This window comes from Scyliorhinus torazame, chromosome 16 (genome assembly GCF_047496885.1).
Source record: "Scyliorhinus torazame isolate Kashiwa2021f chromosome 16, sScyTor2.1, whole genome shotgun sequence".
Taxonomy (NCBI): domain Eukaryota; kingdom Metazoa; phylum Chordata; class Chondrichthyes; order Carcharhiniformes; family Scyliorhinidae; genus Scyliorhinus; species Scyliorhinus torazame.
Window position 1 is genome coordinate 31,480,973 of NC_092722.1, and position 15,855 is coordinate 31,496,827.

A 15,855-nucleotide genomic window follows, 5' to 3' on the forward strand; every position below is an offset into this window, starting at 1 on the left:
TGCCAAGATTATCCAGAGGATTGGGATAAAGGAATTTCATTCATACTATTTGCAATTAGGGCTGCACCTAATGAGTCAACTAAATTCAGTCCTTTTGAACTAAGTTTTGGTCATGAGGTGAGGACCATTTAAATTGATTGAGGAGAAATTGGTGAGTGAGCAGTCTGAAATGTCATTATTGGATTACGTGTCAAATTTTAGGGAACAATTAAATAGAGCACGTAAATTGGATAGACAACTTTAAAAGTTGCACAGCATGTGTTGAAATGGGTAACGGACAAGAAAGCAAAAGTTTGTACTTTTTCCAGTGGAGATAAAGTTTTAGTATTGTTACCAGTGGTAGGTGACCCTTTAAAAGCAAGGTTTTGTGGACCTTATCAGATTGAAAGGAAATTAAGTGAGGTGAATTATGTGGTAAGACCTCCAGATAGAAGGAAAACTCACCGAGTGTGTCATGTGAATATGCTTAAAAGGTATTTTGAAAGGGAAGGAGAGCAAAAGGAGGAGGTTTTAGTGATTCTAACTCAAAACGAAGAACCAAATCTAGATGACTCTGAATTTGACATTCCTCAAATTAAATTGGATAATGAGGATGTTCTTAAAGATTGGGATAAATTGTTGAGTTACCTTCCAGAGGAAAACTGAACTGACCTGAAAGTTATTAATATCAAATGGGCAAGTTGGTGGAGATAAGTTGGGACGTACTAAAATGGCTATACATGATGTAGATGTGGGATATGCTGTTCCAATTAAACAACATCCGTATAGACTTAACCCGATAAAATTGGTACAGGTTCAAAAAGAAATTGAAAGTATGCTTAAAAATGGCATAATTGAAGTGGGTTGCAGCCAATGGAGCTCACCCATAGTGATGGCACCGAAACCAAACGGTACGCAACGATTGTGTGTGGACTATAGAAACGTTAATGCAGTTACAAGAACAGACTGTTATCCTATCCCACACTTGGAGACTGCACTGAGAAGGTGGGACAATCAGCTTTTATCTCCAAACTGGATTTACTTAAAGGTTACTGGCTGGTACCTTTATCCAAAAGGGCGAAGGAGATTTCAGCTTTTGTGACTCTTTCCAAGAGCCGGTGCAGACTCGATGGGCCGAATGGCCTCCTTCTGCACTGTAAATTCTATGATTCTATGACTCCAGATGGTATATACCAATTCAAAGTTATGCCATTTGGCATGAAAAACACCCCAGCCACATTTCAATAGTTAACTAACAAAGTCATTTCAGAATTACCCAATTGCGCGGTATACATAAACGATCTGGTGATTTTTAGTCAGACATGGAAAGAACATTTGAAGCATCTGATGGATTATTTGATCGACTTCAGGACACTGGTTTGGTGGTAAACCTAGCCAAAAGTGAATTTGGAAAAGCCCAAGTCACGTTCCTTGGCATTACAGTTGGACAGGGACAAATGGTCCCAACGGGATGCCAAAACAAAGGTTATTGGGGAGTTTCCAATACCCTCAACACAAAGGGAAATAATGCAATTTTTTGGCATAAGTGGATTTTACCAAAAATTTGTGCTGAATTTTAGCAGCGTGGTTGCTCCCCTGATGGACTTGCTGAAGAAGCGTAGCAAATTTCAGTGGACAGCTAAGTGTCAACAGGCATTTGACTGCCTGAAGGCTGTGTTAACCACTGCTGCTGTGTTGGAGAATTACAAGAGGCTTTGTGATCGGATTGAACGGAAGTACCTGACCTTAAAGAGAGATGCCGAGGCATAGAGAAATGGATGGATCGTGCAGAGACCTTATTGTCGAAAGAGACTGTCAATCAAGAGGGATTCCAGTTGCAGGAGGACAAAGAACTAAAATGGACTATTATTATCAATGTTTGCCTGTTCTGTTTTTGTTTTTAAAAAATGTATATTTATTGTCAATTGTTCTTATTGGAAAACTGAAAAGGTGAAAAATGAAACCATCTTTGAAGTTGATGGTTTATTTTTTTTCTTGGAGGGAGGTGTCATGGGAGTGTCCCTTTAAGAAATGTTTTTGTCTTATCACATGGCTTTAGTGATGTCGTGTGGGTGGAGCTGGACTGTGGCTCTGGGTTTTTAATTTCACTTTTGAGTTGGGAGCTGGGCTGTGGCTCTGAGTTTTACTTTTGCTTTGAGAGTGAACTGGTTTTGTTGTGCACAAGTTGAAAGAAGGTTTTTCCCTTCATCTGCATTTTAAAAGATGCTTCCAGACTGCTTGATAACTTGAAAATAAATAATTGTTTTGTGGAAGAAATTCAAACCTGCTGTTCTGGAAAAGGCACAAAGCATCCAAACCAGGTCTTGAATGCGGTGTGCTGGGCCACACCTTTGAAAAGGGTGTTCTGGTTTATGGACGGGTACACCACAGGTTAGGCTTCCAGGTGGATGGGTGCAATTGCTTCCTCTCAAAACCAGACTGTTCCCATGGTACACAGCCCTCCTCCTGCTATGCTCAAGAGGTGTCCCTTTTTCCAGGATCCAAATTTTATTCTGTCTCCCATGGCCAGACTATGCAAAAACTGACAGATTTTAAATTTGAACATTTTAAATGGGACAGGGCACGGGACAAACTCCCCCATCTGGAAGATTTTACACAGCTGGAAGTAAATGAGGTAAAGACACTGGTTGGAACCATTAGAAAAAATGACTTGCCTAATCACAAGGACATCACCCTTCCTGACCATCAGTATGAAAAGTATTTTATTTCAAAACAGAGATTTGTTCAGCCTGTGAGATCCTGTTGCCTTTGGGCCGGCTATGCAACCCTGGAGTATTTTGCACCTCCAGGACCCCAGTATGTTGCAGTGTTGCTGGTTGGAGGTGCCTGAGTGCAGTGGACTATCTATCCCTGTGTTTATTGACTGCTAAACAATTTGTCATGAGGAAATTATTGGGCAGGGAGTCAGTTGTGGGTGCTGACCACACTATCATTGAACATATACATATATTTGAAAATATATATTTTCAAACTTCTGAACTGTGACTGAATCAGTGAGAAATCTTAACTGACTTAGAACATACAATGCAGAAGGAGACCATTCGGCCCATCGAGTCTGCACCAACCCACTTAAGCCCTCACTTCCACCCTATCCCAATAACCCCTCCTAACCTTTTTGGACACTAAGGGCAATTTAGCATGGCCAATCCACTTAACCTGCATGTCTTTGGATTGTGGGAGGAAACCGGAGCACCCGGAGGAAACCCACGCAGACACAGGGAGAACGTGCGGACTCCGCACAGACAGTGACCCAGCGGGGAATCGAACCTGGGACCCTGACACTGTGAAGCCACAGTGCTATCCACTTGTGCTACCGTGTTGCCCAAATATCTCCCCAAATTTCTTGTTCTTCAAATGAGCTTAGGCAGAGACTAATAATATTACTGATGAGCTGATGAACTTTCAAATGAAGAACCTATCACAGGGAAATAGCCCATCCTGTCAGCCTCAATGGCCAGCCCAGCTCAATATGTACTGCAAGGGTCAATGGACATCCTTCAGGACTCACAGCTGATTTTATAAACTGTGAGGGTTGGATGTGTTTATACGGGTTTGTTGATGGGGAGGGGTTGTAGATAGGGGAATTAATCGGTTTCTATGTCCTATTGAGTTAAATGTCCTAGTTACATGAATCAGAAATCTGAACTGCAACATTTTTTCACATCTCCCTGCATTGTGCTTCTGCAGACCTGAACCCTGTTGGCCTCTCCCTGTGCCTCTGTCTGTTTTTCTTGTTCATGATTCATTGTAATATTTTAAAGGTAACTTTAAGTTCTGGGAAGATTAAAGTTTAACTCTAGAAAATGGGATAAACAAGGTGAGAGATTTGTATTTGGAGGAAGGGGTCGCCAGTCTGGAGGAGCTAAGGGAGAGGGTAGAGCTGCTGAGGGGGAGTGAGTTCAGGTATCTGCAGGTTAGGGACTTTGCACGAAAGGTATGGAGGGGGTTCCCTAGGTTGCTGGGATACACCCTGCTAGAGCGACTGCTGTTCCCGGATGTGGAAGGGGAGGGAAGAACTAAGGATAAATACAAGTGGCTGGGGAAGCATGGAGGCGAGCGGGTGGTGAAGATCAAGGAGAAATGGGAAGCGGAGTTGGGAGGGGAGATCAATTGGGGAGCATGGAGTGAGGCACTGCGAAGGGGAAACGGGACCTCCTCATGTGCAAGGATGAGCTTGATACAGTTTAAGGTGGTGCGCAGGGTGCATATGACTTGGGCGAGAATGAGTGGGTTCTTTTAGGGGGTAGCAGATGTGTGAGGTGTGGACGGGGGCCAGCGAATGTTTTGGGGTTGCGAAAAATTGGGAAGATTCTGGGTGGGAGTGTTCGCAGTCTTAACCAGAATAGTGGAGGACGAAGTGGACCTGGACCCTTTGGTGGCGATATTTGGGGTCTCAGAGAAGCCGGAGCTCATGGAGAAGAGGAAGGCCGATGTCTTGGCCTTTGCCTGTCTGACTGCACGGCGGCAAATTTTGCTGGAGTGGTGGTTGGCATCGCCACCGGGTGTAGCGGCTTGGTTGGGTGACCTGTACGACTTCCTAGAGAAGACGAAGTATGAGTTAAGGGGCTCTTCAGGGGGGGGTTGAGGAAAGGTGGGGGATGTTTGTGACCGTGTTTGAGGGGCTGTTCATCGCGGGGGAGGTGCGGGGTGAAAAAGAGGAAAAATCTGTACAGACTGTATAGTTGATTGTAGGGAAGCATGTTTCCCGGGGTGTTTGTTCGCTGTAACCTGTTTTGATATAAGTTTGTAATAAAATACATTTAAAAAAGAAAGAAAATGGGATAAATGTAACTAAAGTTGCTTGACGACATTACAGTTAAAAGGCTGGGACGATGTTGGCTTCAGGGGTTAACAGCTAGAAAGGTAAGATCATAAAATAGCAGGTGAATTGAAGATGAGGGGCCATAACTTCCAGGTTACCCAGCTTCGGATTTTCGGGTACCCCAAAAATGTTCTGGGGAATCTCCCTAGGAACTTCTCAATTAAGCATTTACGCGGCATTTGTCCAGAAGCGCTAATTTCCCCAGGCAATTGCACTGCGCTTTGACCCATCCAAAACAGCGATTCAGATCACTATCTTGGATGGTTCTGCTAGGGTTACACTAATAATTACTCAGAAAAAGTTAGAAGAATGAAAACCTCTTCTAATGCCTGGGTAACTATTTTAAACACCAGACTGATCCCTGTACAGTACTTGCCACCCCCCTTCCCATCCATGAGATTTCCCCTCCCACCCTGCAGCCCAACTCACATCACAAACCCCAGCCAGGTGCTCTCCTCCCCCCCCCAACCCCCGCCATCACCGAGCCCCTTCCTGGTGACAGGCTCACCACCTCTTTCATGTCCAATGCCCCATCCCGGATCTCCAATCCCCCAACCCCCAAATCCTATCGACTTTCCAAAGACACTTACCTTCTTACTGGCTTCTCCTTTTCAATTGGACCTTTAAACTTATCTGCTATATTCCATTTAGTGCAGTAAAAAAAGTGGGCGTGACCTCTTTCACTCCGTCTCTCTCAGACTTCGACACTGGGCCTCGAGGACAGCTGCACTGCCTGGATCTTGCCCAGCTTGAGTCAGAAGGCCGGGTAAGACAGACCCATCAAAAATTTGGTGCAGGTAAGTGAAGACAGAGTGACAAACCAACGCTGATTGCCACTCTGAGGATGTTTTGATCTGAGGTGCATACACTGCTTTGAAATAAATGCAGCATGGATAAATGTTTGTTTTTGAAGTTAGAGTAACAATTAGTTTAAAAGCATTCAGGGAACCCTGGAAGGTTACCTTGTCATGGAGAAGGATAGAGCTTTAGAAGGTTCTCAGATTTCAATTAATCTGTGTTTGTTGGGGTAGTGAGTGTTCTGCAGCAAGGCAAAATGTCATGCCGAAAAGGTGCTGTTGCTGGCAGGCTCCAAACAGCAAATGTGTCGCTGTTAACTGGCTGTATGTCGTTTGGGGCTCAGGAGAAATCACAGGAGCCCTTTGAATTTTATAGTTATAGTACCCATCTATGAATCTGGTACCCAACTTTTTTTTTCCAATTAAAGGGCAATTTAGTGTGACCAATCCACCTCCCCTGCACATCTTTGGGTTGTGGGGGTGAGACTAATGCAGACACAGAGAGAATATGCAAACTCCACACGGACAGCGACCCGGGGCCAGGATCGAACCCGGGTCCTCAGCACCGTGAGGCTGCAGTGCTAACCACTGCACCACAGTGCTGCCCAAGGAGCCATTTGAATGATCTGTTCAGTTAAGGTTCAGAAGAACTCCTGGGAAGCTGAGGAAGTGGTAAAACGTCATTGGCTCTATTCTGTAAAGGGTTAGGGCTCAGAAGAAGCCCTGAGAGCCACATATCTCGATGGGGCTGGGGAGATTGGAGCTTAGTGAAATCCAGGGGGAAGTGCCAGCCCAGTGAAGCGAGCTGGATGTTACGGAGCTGAAAGTGCACCAGTAAAGAAAAGCTGAATTGCAGACTCCGAAATCCATGGGAACAGAGCCTCGGGAGCCAACCTGGGAGATGTGCAGTTATTGAGTCAGTCTGAGTCAAAGTGGTTTTGAGGGAATTGAGAAGGTAGATCTTTGAAGGTCAAAAGCCTGGAGTCCCTTGTGAGAAAGACCGTGGCGAAAGGCAGTGGAAGTGGGGTCATTGAATATTTTTAAGACACAGGTAGTTGGATTCTTGTTGGATAAGGGAATCAAAGGTTAACGGGGAAGATGGGAAGTGGAATTTGAAAAGCAAACAGGTTAGCCATTTAAAAATATATTTTCTTCAGAAGTTTTTCAATTATCATTTACAGAATAGTCTAGCAAATTTATATTACTTCTTTACAAAATAATCCATCATAATCTTTATTCATGTAACAAATAGTCTTACATTAACACTGCAATGAAATTACTGTGAAAATCCCCTAGTCGCCACACTCCGGCGCCTGTTCAGGTACACTGAGAAAGAATTCAGAATGTCCAATTCACCTAACAGCACGTCTTTCGGGACTTGTGGGAGGAAACCGGAGCAGTCGGAGGAAACTCATGCAGACACGGGGAGAACGTGCAGACTCCACACAAACAGTGATCCAACACAAATATCCCCCCAACACAGCCCCACCTAATCCGGATTAACCCAGAACCCTCCCCCTGCCTACCCACCCCCCTTTATTTGTTGACGATGAACCAGCTCCTTAAAGAAGTAATGAACGACACCAACTCGTGTAGAACTGTTTCTCTGATCCCCGAATGGCACACCTAATTTTTTCCAAATGCAGGAATTCCGACAAATCCCTCAACTATGCCGACGCCTTAGACAGTGCCGGTGCCCTCCATCTGAGCAAGACTCACTTCCTAGCTATTAGAGAGGAGAAGGCCAAGATATCAGCCTTCCTCCCGCCTGCAGCCCCAGCAAGTCCAACACGCCAAAGATCGCCACCATTGGGCACAGCACAACTCTAACTCCCAAAATCTTCAACATTGTTTCAAAGAAGTAAACTCAGAACTTAACCAGCTTAGGGCAGGACCAAAACATGTGCAAATGGTTCATCAGTTCCCTTGAACAACGCTTACATCTATTGTCTACCCACGGGAATAAATCACTCATACATGCCCTGGTCAAGTGCGCCTCTTTAAACTGTATTAAACTTAACCTTACACACGAGGTGTAGTTAACCCTATGCAGACCCTCGCTCCACATCCCACCTTCCAAAACCAAACCTAACTCATCTTCCCATTTCCCCTTTACTTCTCAATTAAAGCAAACCCAATGTGAATTAATCCCGCCGTCTGCGCCACAAAGAAATGAAGAAAACATGTTGCTTAACCAACAAAAAACATCATCAAAGGGCTTTGACAAAGAGTCATTGGACTCGAAACGTTTGCTCTTTTCACTCCCTGCTTAGATTTTCCAGCATTTTCTCTTTTGTCCCCTTTACTTCCTCCAGCAATGCCTTCTCCATCGCCTGGCCGTATGCATGATATCTTCCCTTTCCTTATCTCGTCAAGAGGTAACATCTTATCCATAAGTAAAGGAACCCAGGAAACAAAAAGAGCTTCCAAACAAAAGTTTGCAACACCAAATACCTAAACTCATTCTCTCTCGGGAATTGAAACTTCTCCACTGACTCCTTCAACTCAGCAAACCTACCCTCCAATAATCTTTATTGTCACAAGTCGGCTTACATTAACACTGCAATGAAGTTACTGTGAAAATCCCCAGCCGCCACACTCTAGTGCCTGTACAGGTACACGGAGGGAGAATTCAAAATGTCCAATTCACCTAACAAGCACGTCTTTCAGGACTTGTGGGAGGAAACTGGAGTACCCAGAGAGAGCCTGCAGACTCCGCACAGACAGTGACCCAAGCTGGGAATCGAACTCGGGTCCCTGGCGCTGTGAAGCAACTGTGTTACCGTGCCGCCCTTAAATCCCTAAACCTCTCTACCCCCTCCCTCTTCCAGGTCTTCTAAATCAAGTCCATCCCGGCTGGTACAAACCTATGGTTCCCACAGATTGGCACCAGTAGCGACATAGACTCTAATTTAATGTGCTGTCTGAATTGATTCCATATTCTTAGAGAGGCTATTACCACTGGGCTCGAAGGCAACCTAGGCAAAGAGAACGAAAGAGGAGCAGTAACATAGAAACATAGAAAAAATAGGAGCTGGAAGAGGTCATTCAGCCCTTCAAGCCCACTCCGCCATTCATTATGATCATGGCTGATCATGCAACTCAATAGCCTAATCCTGTTTTCCTCCATATCCTTTGATCCCCTTCGCCCTAAGTACTATAACTGCTTCTTGAAACCATACAATGTTTTCGACTCCACTACTTCCTGTGGTAATGAATTCCACAGGCTCACCACTCTGGGTGAAGGGATTTCTCCTCATCTCTGTCCTAAATGGTCTACCCCGTATCCTCAGATTGCCCCCTGGATCTGGGCACACCCAGGTCTTGCTTCATGTTTCCCTCTCCTAATTTATGGCCATTCAGATAAGTGTCTGCCTTCTTGCTTTGCTACCAAAGTGGATAGCCTCGCATTTATCCACATTATACTGCATCTACCATTCATTTGCCCACTCACTCAACTTGTCCAAATCACACTGAAGGATCTCTGCATCCTCCTCACAGCTCACCCTCCCACCCAACTTGGTGTCATCTGCAAATTTGGAGAAATGACATTTTGTTCCTCGCCTAAACCATTAATATATATTGTGAATAGCTGGGGTCCTATCACCGATCCCTGTAGTACCCCACTAGTTGACCCATTAGCTGTATGGGCGTGCTCCAACACAACCAGTGCCATCTTTTTGTCTGGGTTTAGTGTGTGCAGGGAGTGTAATGTGTACGTGCACTTGCAGCTTGTCAGCCTCCCGAGTGTCAATCACGGACCCGGCGAGTCCTGCACCATTTTTCATTGGAAACAATTGTGTTCCACGCAGCACCGTGGCTAGCCCCTCAACAGTAGTGGAATCGATCCAGGTGTGCCGCCAGTTTTTCTGTCGTATAAGTCCACAGATTCTCTGTTGGCGTCACACAGAAATGGAGAATCCCACCCCAGGTGCTCCGCCTGACAGCAATTCATTTTAGGCTGGATCTTTTTCAGGATCTGATGCTTGAACAGCATGCCTGCACTCAAGATACTACTTTTCAACCATAGAAGCAGCTGGCAACACTCAGACATTAAAGTCCAAGAGTTCCTCAATGAAGACCTTCTTGTAACCACTGTTGAATTCTCTGGATAGACATGATCACCCTGTCAGGGAGCTTGGAGGATATTGTAGCCCCTGGGTGGTCGGGGATATGGCAGGCCAGTACCAGTTTGACACTGCCAAGGAGTGCGGCTGAAAGAGATGTGGCCTGAAAGACGCAGGGTACGAAGGGGGAGATATTTGGTGACTCCATAGTGGGATGTCGCTCATCCTGGGGTGAAGAGTGCTGGTACCAGTGATTGTGGAGAGCCTGGTATCGGCGAGAAGGAGAGGGACAGGAAGGGAGACCTATTGAGAGGGCCTCGATGCCCTGATTCCAGTGATCCTTCGGGGGGGGTGGAAGGGGTTTGGGGGGAGAGGGGTTGATGTCGGTGAGGATGGGAGGGGGGGGGTCACTGAAGCCCTGAAGGGAGGATCACGATGGGAATCACATTGGAACAGCTAGCACGATTCACACCAATTTTCCCACCCGAAATAACACTGAGGGTGCGATGTAACAAAAAAATTTCACAAGTGTCATTTTGGACGTGGGGTGTTCCTCAGTGGCGAGATCGCGGCCTGTATTTAACGGTGCATAGTGCCGGAGATGAGCCACCATGAGTCTCGCCATTACTGGCTGTCTCACCGTCTGATTCGCCGGATTCGTACCTCAGCAGCTTGCCGCCAACAAGGGGGAGCTGCTTTTAAATTCTCTCACCACTCACTCCAGTCAACACACAAGCATGGCACCACGCAGACCTGCTTCTCGCTTTGGGGATGCCGATCTGACAAGGCTTCTCGATGCCATTGATGCAAGATGGGATAACCTGTTCCACTAAGGGGGTCGGAAGCCCAGCAGCAGGGCCACCAATACTGCCTGGGAGGCAGTGGCAGTGGCTGTCAGTGCGGACAGCACGTCAAAGAGGACCACCCTACAATGTAGGAGGAAGACCATCGACCTCCACCAAGCTGTAAGGGTAAGTTACACCTCTCTCCAAATATCAGTTCTGCCTGCCACCCTTCAAATTCTCAACCAAATCACTGGCTCACACCCTCCCCACATCCAATCTTCGTGCTTGTTCCAAAGCACTCCCTGGCACCCACCAGCACAAACCCTTCACTTCCAGTTGCCCACACATGCCACCTGCCATAGATCCCCCCCCCAATCCATCAAGCGTGCGGCTCACAGAGCCCTCTCTTTTTCCCCAATCCATCAAGTGTGCAGCTCACAAAGCCCTCTCTTTGTCCCCGCGGGAGAAGATAACCCATAATAGGCAGGAAAGGGCCAAGAAGGTGGGGTGGGGGGAAGAGTACCTGAGATCCGAGTCCTTACCTCCTATGAGGAACGGGCCCTGGAGATCATGGGGTTGCCCGAGGAGGGAACAGTCACTGACAGCTAGGTTGGCCTGCGCCACATAGATGCGGATCCACTGCCCCTTCACCGAGATGGCCTGACTCAAGTGAGTTGCTCATGTCAGACAAAAGGATCCTTCCCTCTCACTGACCACGTGTCCATTCTCTCGCAGGATGTCCATCTGATGGGGCTGGGCCAGCCAAAGTTGTCCCCCCAAGAGAATACCTCCGAGGAGAGATCCGTGTAGGCAAGATGTCACAGCTATCACTCCACCTTCCACCAATGCAGAGACATTGGGCGACATTAGTGGACAGGCTTCTGGTACACAACCTGGTGAGCATCACATAGTTTCTGACAATGGAGAGATGCCAGGACTGGCAGAACCAAGATGATGCAGAGGCCTCGGGAGCACATTCTAGCTGTCCCTCCATCCCATGGAGACCCCCAGGGTCCTACGGGCACCATCAGTGAGAAGGGGACACTGGAACCAATCCTGGGCCTGCCACCAAGGGGACAATGGAGGTCTCCAGGTCTTCTGAATCCCCACTCCTGACACCTGTGTATCTCAAGTCAGCGGGCAGAAAAGGGTGGTCAGTGATGCCAGTGACACCGGTAAGTTGGTCAGGGCATTCGAGCTCCAGGCCCTCTAGAGGACATCCTCCAAGGGCATCAAAGGCCACAGGGCACGGAAAGCAACATAGAATCATAGAATTTACAGTGCAGAAGGAGGCCATTCGGCCCATCAAGTCTGCACCGGCCCTTGGAAAGAGCACCCTATTTAAGCCCACGCCTCCACCTTATCCCCATAACACAGTAACTCCACCTAACCTTTTGGACACTGAGGGGTAATCTAGCATGGCCAATCCACCTAACCTGCACATCTTTAGATTGTGGGAGGAAACCGGAGCATTTGGAGGAAACCCATGCAGACACGGGGAGAAAGTGCAAACTCCACACAGACTGTCACCCAAGGTGGTAATTGAACCTGGGTCCCTGGAGCTGTGAGGCAGTAGTGCTAGCCACTGTGCCACTGTACCACCACCACCCATGTGCATCTTGGGAACATCTAGACACAGCCGTAGGCCACGTAAGATCTTGAAGATAGAGGATCATTGAATGGGCGCTATCTGTAGCTAGGGGGAATGGAAATGTCAAATGTTCACTATTAAATCATGTTACACCTGATATATGTCAAGCCTCTGTCACATTAATCTTCACAGCGGGGCTGCCTGAACCCCCACCCCCTCTGCTCCCCCCACCCCCTATCCCCCTGGGAACACTGGTCCAAGATTAAACACTCCTGATGCAGACCCCATTCAGACGATGGGTGTGAGCGTGCTATAAGTAGAAAGACAGGAGTCAGATTTTGACATAAACTGAGGAGCACCAGAGCTAACCTCACAGCGAGTTATCATCACTCTCCTGCATTGTATGGTGACCAGCTGACAGTGCCAATACAGGTCCATCACCCTGGGGTGATGTGACACAGACCCTGGGAGGGTGGAACACAGCAGTCAGGTGGTGGGGTGGTGGGAGGGTCGGGGAATAGGGGTAAGGAGGGCAATTGGTGGGGGCCAAGGAGGACAATGGGGGGGGGAGGGTGAGCTGACGGATAAAGCCTTGTCCCATGAGAAGTGGGCTAGAATGAAGGCCTCCCTGGTCCTCCGGGCATTCCAGACCCTGACTGTCACCTGCAATCCCTCCCCAGGCTCGTCCATCATCTGGTCTGCTTTCTCTTCCTCAGACAAGGTTGTATGTCCCTCCTCCTCCAGCATGTTGCCCCGCTGCTGTGCCAGGTTGTGGAGGGCACAGCAGATCACCATAAAGTGGGAGGCCCTCTGGGGGGGGTGTACTGCAGTGCACCACCCGAGCAGTCCAGGCATCAGAACCGCATTTTCAGCAATCTGATGCACTGCTTAATGATAGCATGGGCCTTGTTATATCAGGTCTCCACCTCAGTCTCTGGCCTCTGCAATGGGGTCATCAGCCAGCACCTCAGTGGGTACCCTTTACCCACAAGAGCCAACCTGCCATCCTGGGATGGTCCTTGAAAATGCCGGGGACCTCAGAGTGTCCCAGGATGTAGCTGTCATGTACACTTCCTGGGAAGCATGGACGCACGTACATGATCCAGAGGCGGTGATCGCACATAAGTTGAATATTCAGGGAGTGGAACCCCTTCCTGTTAATGAAGGGCATTCCCTGTTGCCCCGGTGTGCACAAGGCAACATGCGTGCGCTCAATTAGCCCCTGGACCTGGGGCATCCCAGCGATGCCGGAGAATCCTGCAGATCAGGCATCTTGTTGGACTTGATCCAGCTCAAAGTTGATGTAGTCAAATGCTTGGGCGTACAGGACATCCATGACCTCACAGATGCACCTGTGGGCTGTAGCTTGTGAAATGCCGTACACGTCCCTACTCGAGCCCTGGAATGAACCAGTGGCATATATGTTCAGGTCTGTTGTGACCTTCACGGACACTGGGAGCGGATGTCTTCCTCCAATGGGTGCCAAGTCTGCAAGGAAGTGACACAGGTGCCGCACTATCTCTTTGTTGAGATGGAATCTCCTGCAGCATATGTTGTCCATCAACTCCTCGAAAGACCAATGACACCACTACAGCTTGGGCAGTCGCTAGCATCCCCCTCTGGGCCCCTACTCGGCCTGATGGGCAGCCGGGTCTTCAGAGTGTGTGGCAGCCCCCTGCTCAATGGACGCTGCCTCCAGCCTGCGACAACGCTGCTGCCTTCTCCGGCGTCTAGCCCCTGGGCTGCCATGAACACCACAAGGGCATCCTCTGCGGGATCAACACCAACATCCATTTTGGTATCTGTAAGAAATTGGAGAAGGAGACAGACTGACAATTAGTTGGCCGTCCACCCCGGGACCCTCAAATCCCCCGAGCCTCCCCACCCTGATGCGTCCCGCCTTCTCTCAGAGTGCCATCCAGTGAGCCAGTCGTGCTGGAAAACCTCGCTCTGCACACTCACCGCCAGCCACAGCAAGAGCCCCTAGACCCCAGACCCCTGCTAGGAACATTAGGGAGAACGTGCTCAGGTGCCGTCCCCTGATCCACACACTGACCTTTTAATCGCGAGGATACCCCCAGTGCTGAAGCCCAGCTCTTGAGTGGTTGATTGTTGACAGCTGCCTCTGTGGTGCTGATGCTTCTGGAGTTCAGGCACACTGTTCAAATTTCAAGATTTGATTGAAATGCGACGCAATAATCATCGTCTGAGACATGGCATGTGTACCCCAGAGAAGCCACGAGTAATATTTTATTGGCAAAAACGGTCAACATTAACACAGATTTGAAAATCAACTACATAACATTCCAAAAATCACACCAACCATTAGTGGTGGCAGTGATACACTGAGAACCTGGAACCAGATAAGGCAACACTTCGGTCTGACCGAGATGTCCACCATGGCCCCATCTGCACCAACTGTCATAATATACACCAGTATATCATGGTGCAGATACACACACACTGATGGACACACAGCGGGACCAATCAACACAGACAACACCGCAGCCAGTCACCAGTTAGAGCACACGCACTATAAAGACAGGGGGCATCAGAGTTCCCGCTCATTCGAGATGCAGCCTCCTAGTAGGACAGAGCTTACAGCTTGCAGCACAGATCTTCACCATGTACTGAGTGCATAGACTGGTTAGGACAAGGCATAGGTCTTTAGTTCAATCTAATATCGTGTTAACCCACAGTGAAAGTATGTTCAACAATTTCTGACTTAATAAAATAGTGTTGCACTATTTTAAGTGTTTGGTGGCCTGTATGTGTTCCACGGATCCCGAGCACCCAACACATCATGATACCAGGAGTTGAGGGATATTAGAACTTCTTAGACCTACCTGCAAGTGATCTGTCTTCCACCAGCATACCGTCATCCTGCAAAATGGACAGCGTCTGCCCGCCGCCGCTCCGCATCACCGGTAACCTAGGGGCCAACTGGAAGATATTCAAACAACGCTTCCAGCTCTACCTTGAAGCCACAGACACAGGATGCCTCGGACACCAGGAAGATCGCTCTCTTCCTATCCACAGCCGGGGACCATGCCATCCACATTTTCAATTCTCTCACCTTTGCGGATGGTGAAGATAAAACAAAGTTCAAGACGGCCCTCCTCAAGTTTGACACTCACTGCAGCATAGAGGTGAATGAAAGTTTCGAGCGCTATGTATTCCAACAGCATTTGCAGGGTAAGGATGAACCTTTCCAGTCCTTTCTCACCCACCTCCACATTCTTGCGCAGTCCTGTAGCTACGGTCCCACCTCCGACCCCATGATACGAGACCAGATCGTTTTCGGTGTTCAGTCGGACCCCCTACGCCAGCAGCTCAAGGTAAAGCAGCTCACCCTAGCGACCGCCATCGAGACCTGCGTGCTACACGAAAACGCCACTAGTCGGTATTCCCACATCCAAGCGGCAGAAATGGTGCGGCAAGGTCCCCACGAGGCAGAACGGGTCCAAGCAATCGAGCAACTCCAGGGCCTCAGCCTGGATGAGGGCGGCCATTTTGCACGCTTTTCGCGGACTCCTGTGCTTGTGCGCACAAAACAAGGGGATGGCGACGTCGACGAACGTAATGCGCAGGTGCGCACCACGTTCGACCGCACCGCGCATGCGCGGTGGCGCAGCGAACGTACTGACATGCGGCAACTGTGGTTCCGCCCACTTAAAGCGGCAATGCCCTGCCAAATCCCGACAATGCCCGAGATGTGGCAAACTTGGCCACTATGCTGCTTTATGCAGAGCAGCTCAGCCTGCCAATTCATATCACTTCAGCCAGCCTCACA

The 15,855-nt window shown here is 48.4% G+C and overlaps 1 protein-coding gene across 4 annotated transcripts in view; it reads left to right on the plus strand.

The window, feature by feature from the left end:
• Window positions 1-15,855, plus strand: part of LOC140392662 (pleckstrin homology domain-containing family G member 5-like) — a 337,052-nt gene that overhangs the window by 24,621 nt on the left and 296,576 nt on the right. Inside the window, exon 1 of one of the 4 annotated variants that reach the window (XM_072478159.1) lies at window positions 5,601-5,619. The exons of the other annotated variants lie outside the window; for them this stretch is intronic. The gene's annotated coding sequence lies outside the window, so the exon portion shown is untranslated. Of the gene's footprint in view, window positions 1-5,600; window positions 5,620-15,855 lie in introns of those variants that run through there. 4 annotated transcript variants of the gene reach the window in all.